Here is a 6,547-nt window from a genome sequence, read left to right as displayed (position 1 = left end):
GTAGCAGTGTTGTCTGTGAATTAATCCATCCTTCAGGTGTCGCTGAACGAAGTCAAGTCAATTTGTTTTATTTCGTTTGCAATTTCGATTTTGTTTCAACCAATTCTTGAAATGTTTTGCTTCAGCTCGAATCGTGATGCTTTGCTTGATGTTGCCGTTTTTTTGTTTACAAAGTGACGCTTACATTCAACTGCAATAACGAAGAGACGGAAAGACCGATAACATCGTTAAAAAAGCTTTTTGGAGCTGAACAAGTGGTTTCGCAAAGCAGCTGCAGATGCTTAAAGCACCAACTGACCGTCCTCGTCATCAAGCTTGACATAGTATAAACCTTGCTTTCAGGAAAAATAACAAGATCAAGCAACGCTTGTTCGACTTTCTGGGTGTGTGCTTGAGCAACGCATTTCTGGATAGCTCTCCATTCAGCGCCTTTTAGTGGATGGAATAATGCAGAGACAACAATAGCCTACTTAACAGTCGGAAACTTTACTCCATCAAACTTGGTGTCCGGGCCGCATATTTACAAAAGGTTCCCTATTTTGTGCCTATCTCGAAAACTGACCAATCAGAAGCCGTATCGCTTTCTTACGTCATTGCGTCATTTACGTTTTCTTTCTATGGTCTTCTGCTAGTAATGTCTGAAGCAGGAGCAGGCTGGTAGGTTAAAGTTCGCAAGTTAGTCAGTTAATTGAAATGAATGAAAGCGCGCATAAAATAATTATCAATGGAAAATGAGTTAGTGTAATTTTCTTGGCACTCGATGTAGAAGTTATAGCAAGTTAGTCAGTTAACTGTAGCCTAGGTAGCCTACTGGTGCAAGTGAAATTGAGCCTGACAAATTGGCAATGTTAATTTTTTGGTAGCCTAACCTAGGCAATTGCTGGCATCATGGCTTCTCCGGTAGCCTACCACCTGTGCAATTGGTAAAGCGGTTAGAACGTTGCAAACTTGAGAAAGCCTGTGCAATTAATATCTTTCTCCAAGCTGGCTAATAAAACCACAGATAGTCTAGGCTGGTTGCCAGGGTCAGCAAAGTTGCCAAAGTTTAAAAATGAACAGCTGTTTCGAATATTGAAATTAAGAGAGCGAGGAGGTTCTGCTATTAACATTTTCTATTTCTACGCATAAATTCGTTGTCCTTGAAAGATTTCTGATTTCATCAGAATTGTAAGGCATGCAGTGCATGTATGGAGAATACGCCACTGAATTAAGCAATGTTTTATTAAAATTGCACACATTTTGCCCCCTAAAGTGGTTCTGTACGGTTATAGCTGTAGGCCTAGGCTATAATAGGAAGTAAATCAATATTGGCTAACTAAAAGGCTAGCTTGTTAGTAGTCCAGAAAGTTATTTATAAACAAAAGTATATACATACATATGTTAAATTTTAGTAGCAATCTAAGGTTTTAATCGGATCTTTCATTTAGGTTTTATTGTGATTAATTCAGTGCTTTAATAATCTATATTTGTGAAATAGGGTTTGTGTGTTGTGTAACAAGCTGTAAAAGTGGGTAGAAGTCTTGCAAGACTGCAGTGAAAGTACCAATGTTTTAATTTCCGAAAGATGAAGAAATGAAAAAAAGATGCTGCCTGTTTCATAAATTTAATTGCAAATGTGTGGAAAATCCTGTCTGTTACAACACCTACAAAAGGTAAGAATAAGATCAAAAGAATGGCTTTAGTTTGATTGATAAATTTAATTAATTAGATTGAAATTGTGTAGAGGGACAACAGTATTATACTTATTACGGCCCAGCAAATAAGTTTTGCTCATTTATTCACCGTCTTCTGACTTTAATTCGAGGCAAAAAAGGTTCGTTTTAGCGAGGCCTGAGGGGGCCTACCAATGCCTAGTACACTACCATGCAGGTAGCAAATTATTTTACTAATCCTACTTGGTATTTTTGCTTCAGTGGATAGCTGAAGACACTGCTGCTCACAAGAATACTGTGAGTACAGATGGTGATAGTGAAGCACATGATTCTGTGAGAATGAATGCTGACCTAGATATACATCAAACATCGGTACGTTGTTGGTGAATGACGTAATGTTGATTTCTTATGAACAAATAATAAACATAGTATAATCTACACCGACATCATGCCGTTGTGGACACATCAGGAGTTGTGGAACAAAGTAAATGATAGAGTAACGAGTCTGCCTAGTTATGTGAGCAATCTGAGTATATGCTATTATGATACCATAAAATTGTTACCCTGTTGTCAAAATGCTTAAAGCATTTCCTATTTTGTTTGATAAGTCCATAGTTATTGTTGCTACTTTTACCATTATATTGAAAACACAAACGGCACTATATAGCCCATGCATAAATTTTATAGATCTTTTCATGGGAAAATACCTTTTAATTTAATGCATTAAACGTAGTGGAAACATCAAACTTGAAGGTTGAAAAATGCATTACAAGTAGGCTATTCTACATGTTAAAATTTATAGATTAATATAGAATGAATTACGATTTTTATTTTTGTTTTTCTTGACCTGATATTGTATTATAGTTACAGAAGGCAAATTTTTGCCTGTTGCTTCTGTAACTTTTTATAAATGTTATTTCAAAAAAGTCCCATGTACCATTGTCACTATGTACCATTGTCACATGTACCATTGTCACATGTACCATTGTCACTACTTTAAACTGTACTTTTTGTTTTATAGGAAATTGTTTGTTGATCTGTGTGGTGGAAAGCTTTCGCACAGCATGGGGTATCTGCTTGACTCGAAGACCCATGGTCTCTTCGCAGATTCCCGTTGCTGGAAATTCCTTTTTTATTGCTGTATTTATTGTATTATATTTACCTACAACGAAATAAAATCAATCAATCAATCATAGAGCATCCATTGAGAAAAGAGGAAAAGCTGTTTTTATTTTTTTATTTTACTCATAATCTGAAGAATATTTACAACAATTTTGGAAAAAGGAAACGGATGAATCTCCCTTGTGCTGGCCATGAGCACCTGCTTGGTCAGTCATGTATTGCAGAATTTCATCATATGTCTCGCCTGTATGCTGTGGAAGAAGACACGCCATTAAAGGTTGCAAACAAACTAAAGAAATCCTCATTAAATCCAAGCAACATTTCACGGACATCTCCACTGCATGCTTTCAATAGGTTTTTAGTTAGCGTTCTTATAAATGGATAATTGTACAAATGTACAGTGGTACAAAATGCATTCAATGTAACTTCTTCAAAAACTTGAAGAACATGTAATCAAGTGCAAAGAGCCTAATTCTGCATTACACAACTATAGTTGGTGAACAATTTTTGTGTATTCATGTGCAAGGTTTGTGTTCATGTCAATGCTTTACTAGTTTTTTTGTGTGACCACTAACTAGTTATTTTTTGGCATGCAGGTGTTTTCAATGAATCAACTGTTCGTGGCTTGGAACAGCACAGCTTCTTCAGCATTTTCATAAACTGCTCGATACATCAGTTTTATCACCAATGTTTGAAAAGTAATATTTGTTAAAACTTGCTTTAAAGGTATGTACATTGTACAGTCTGTGGATGTCAAAGAAACAAGCAGTATAGTGCAGATATGATAAGCCTATAAAATTTTGGTACTTTGTTCAGAAGAGAAAGAAAGAGATCCTGTGTTCATGCTATTAAGCATCAGCCATGTCCTGGACGACAAGACTGCTGAGTGGCTGGTGATTTCCTGCCCTCCAATCTATCCTGGAAAGATCTGCTCATATGCCGATGATGAGCATCAGCCATGAACAAAATCATGTTGGGGTGCATTTTCATGAAGGAGGAAACAAAAATTTTGAAGAATTGCGTGGATGTGGAACGGCTGGGCTTTTGAACAAGACACTCACAGCTTGCATTCAGTCCATGGGAGCAGTAGTTGAACTTGCACCTACCTTCAAACCAATCATGGTATTGTTTATCTGCTTTCAGGAAGATTATGTGCAAGTGTTCTGAGTGCAAGTGCTGTATAGTCGCCAAGTCAGGTTTTTCATTTTAAGAAAAAACCATTTTTTGTTTCAAAGTTCTAAAAATCCCCATTTTCAACTGCTTCAAATTTTTATTTTTTGTCCTGAAAACACCAGGAATGGCATTTTAGAGCATATAAAAGTGCAAAATTTTCTGGAGGGGCATGCCCCCAGACCCCCCTAGGAGGCTCGCGCCTTCGGCGCTCGTCCGTTCCTGCCACTCTATGACGTCACACTTAACAACATTATTTGCAGCGCCCCCATGAGCAAAAGGCACGAGCCGCCACTGATTTTGAGCTTTGAGAATCTCCTCTAGATTTATGACGTAATAAATGTTACTAAAAATTGAACAACAGACGAAGTACAGGCTACAGCTATCCAACATCACGCAAAAATTGGTTGCCCTAATAAGCAACATTGTTTGAGTATCCTGGTGAGAGCATCATCTTGATTCTTATTGACAATATTGATTTTCTTGTTGCGTTTACTTTAAACTAAGTTTATTAGGCTTGAATTAAAACATTCCTCTTTTCTTAAAAAATAATGACCCATTTGTCCAGTGACTAATTATATCTACTTCAGTGAAATGTTTGCAGCATATAGAGGAATGAGATGTAGGGGTGAAATGCTTTCTTTTTGTCCGATAGTCCAAATCTAAAATTGCAGATAAAATGTATTTTAAGAATTGGATAATCATCACGGTTCATTTACTTTCATTACTGCACATTGTATATTCAGTGATTATTTGATACATATAAAAATATTACAAAATATAGCCTCCCACAGTACTAGCCTAGCGATTAGCCTGCCAGACAGCATAGCAGACACATACAGCGAGCAAACTAAGGTTGCCAGATGTTTTTAAAATTTATAGCCCAATTACTACTGAAAAGTAGCCCAGTCGTCGAAAGTGATGAAACAAGTCCAGAATATAGTCAAAGTTTTTTTTATGAACATAGAAAAAAACAAGTAAAAACCCCACTGCTAACATTTTTCCGCGACTTTGAAACAAAACTAGCCTAACTCCACGAGAAAACCGCAGAACTGGCAATCCTGGAGAAAACCTACGAACTCGACGCAATCACGCAAAGAAACTTTGCAAATGAGTTGACGTAAGAAAGCGATAGGGCTTCTGATTGGTCAGTTTTCGAGATAGGCACAAAATAGGGAACCTTTTGTAAATATGCGTCCGGGCCCGCGTCAATGCTCCAAAATTATGAAGAACACCAAGATTAAGCTCTTAAAGCGCGAATCGTGAGCTTGGGTGGCAGCTGACTAGATGACCGCTTATGGGCATTTGCTACGATCCTGAGTGCGCCATAATTACCAACAGCTCTAACTTACGATGCATTATTTTTACTTTTTATTTACTCTGCTTGTTTGTTTATATGTGATGTTTCATTGTTGGGCGCGATAACTCATTTTTCAGTTAAGCGATAACGATAATCGATAAACGAAAAATGCCTAAAGCGATAACGATAAACGATAAATCAAAAAAAAGTAAAGCGATAAACGATAAAATTATCGCCGATAATGTCCGATAACGATAATTTTTTTTTTCTTGATTAGCGCTGCCCCATCCCATGCAGCACGAACTGTTTTCATCAACATGACGAAAAATCGAGCATAATGTACTGTAAAGGGACACAACTTTTTGCAAGTTCTGCATGAATAGAATCGCCACAGCCTGCATGTTCGACTCCAGCCACCCGCACTTGCTGTTGTTTCTCTGGGCAAGAAACTTTACGATAATTGCCTCTACCCAATGATCGATTTCGAGTAATGGGTAGTACCAAATTTCAGTAATAAGTAGAGTAGACAACCGGAAACAGACATTGCCGTCGGCTGCAGCGTGGGTCAGGTGTACGTCGGAAGGCGTACACCGATGCATAGCGCTCAAGTCCGCTTTCCCGCAATGCAGGGTAAAGATATGAAAAACAAACAAAACAAACAAACAAACAAACAGTGGGTATCGAATCTTCAACCTCTTGATCCAGAATCAAACCACTGAGGTAACCGCCGTGCTTATAATTATACCTTCAGATACCAGTTGGATGCTTTTATCAATTGAGTTACACTGCCGCTTACGTGCAGTAGACAAAATAAGTTAATTAAATCAAATGAAAATACCATAAAAAATTCCAAACTTTGTATTTTGCTTTCTGCTTAAAGGGCTGTTTAGCCTACAGCAAAGTCAGCAATAATTGAAAAAATTCCAAAAAACGCAAAATCAAACGAAATTTATATCGGAACAACAAAATCGGATTTTTCAATGTTAAAATTAGCCAGTTAATGCCAAAAACACTCTGATAAACTCCCTGAGCTTCCGATCCTCGGATTCCACTGAGTGAGTTTGCGGCGCTTCCCCGCAGTTCTCTGGCTGAATTTTAAATGATTTTTCATTCAAATTCACTAGGCTATTATTTGTTACGTTTTTGTCTCTGTGGCCTTTCCTTATAAACCGATTTCTTATTATGTTGATTAGTTATTTGTTAACTCTGATTTGCAAAATTACCATTCAGCATTCATAATATTGTTTTCTCACGAAAACTTATGGCGTTTATTATGTGACCGGCTTTTTTATGACTTGTTCAT

The sequence above is a fragment of the Aplidium turbinatum genome, chromosome 16, assembly GCF_918807975.1.
Source record: "Aplidium turbinatum chromosome 16, kaAplTurb1.1, whole genome shotgun sequence".
Taxonomy (NCBI): Eukaryota; Metazoa; Chordata; class Ascidiacea; order Aplousobranchia; family Polyclinidae; genus Aplidium; species Aplidium turbinatum.
This window is presented reverse-complemented; position numbering follows the sequence as displayed.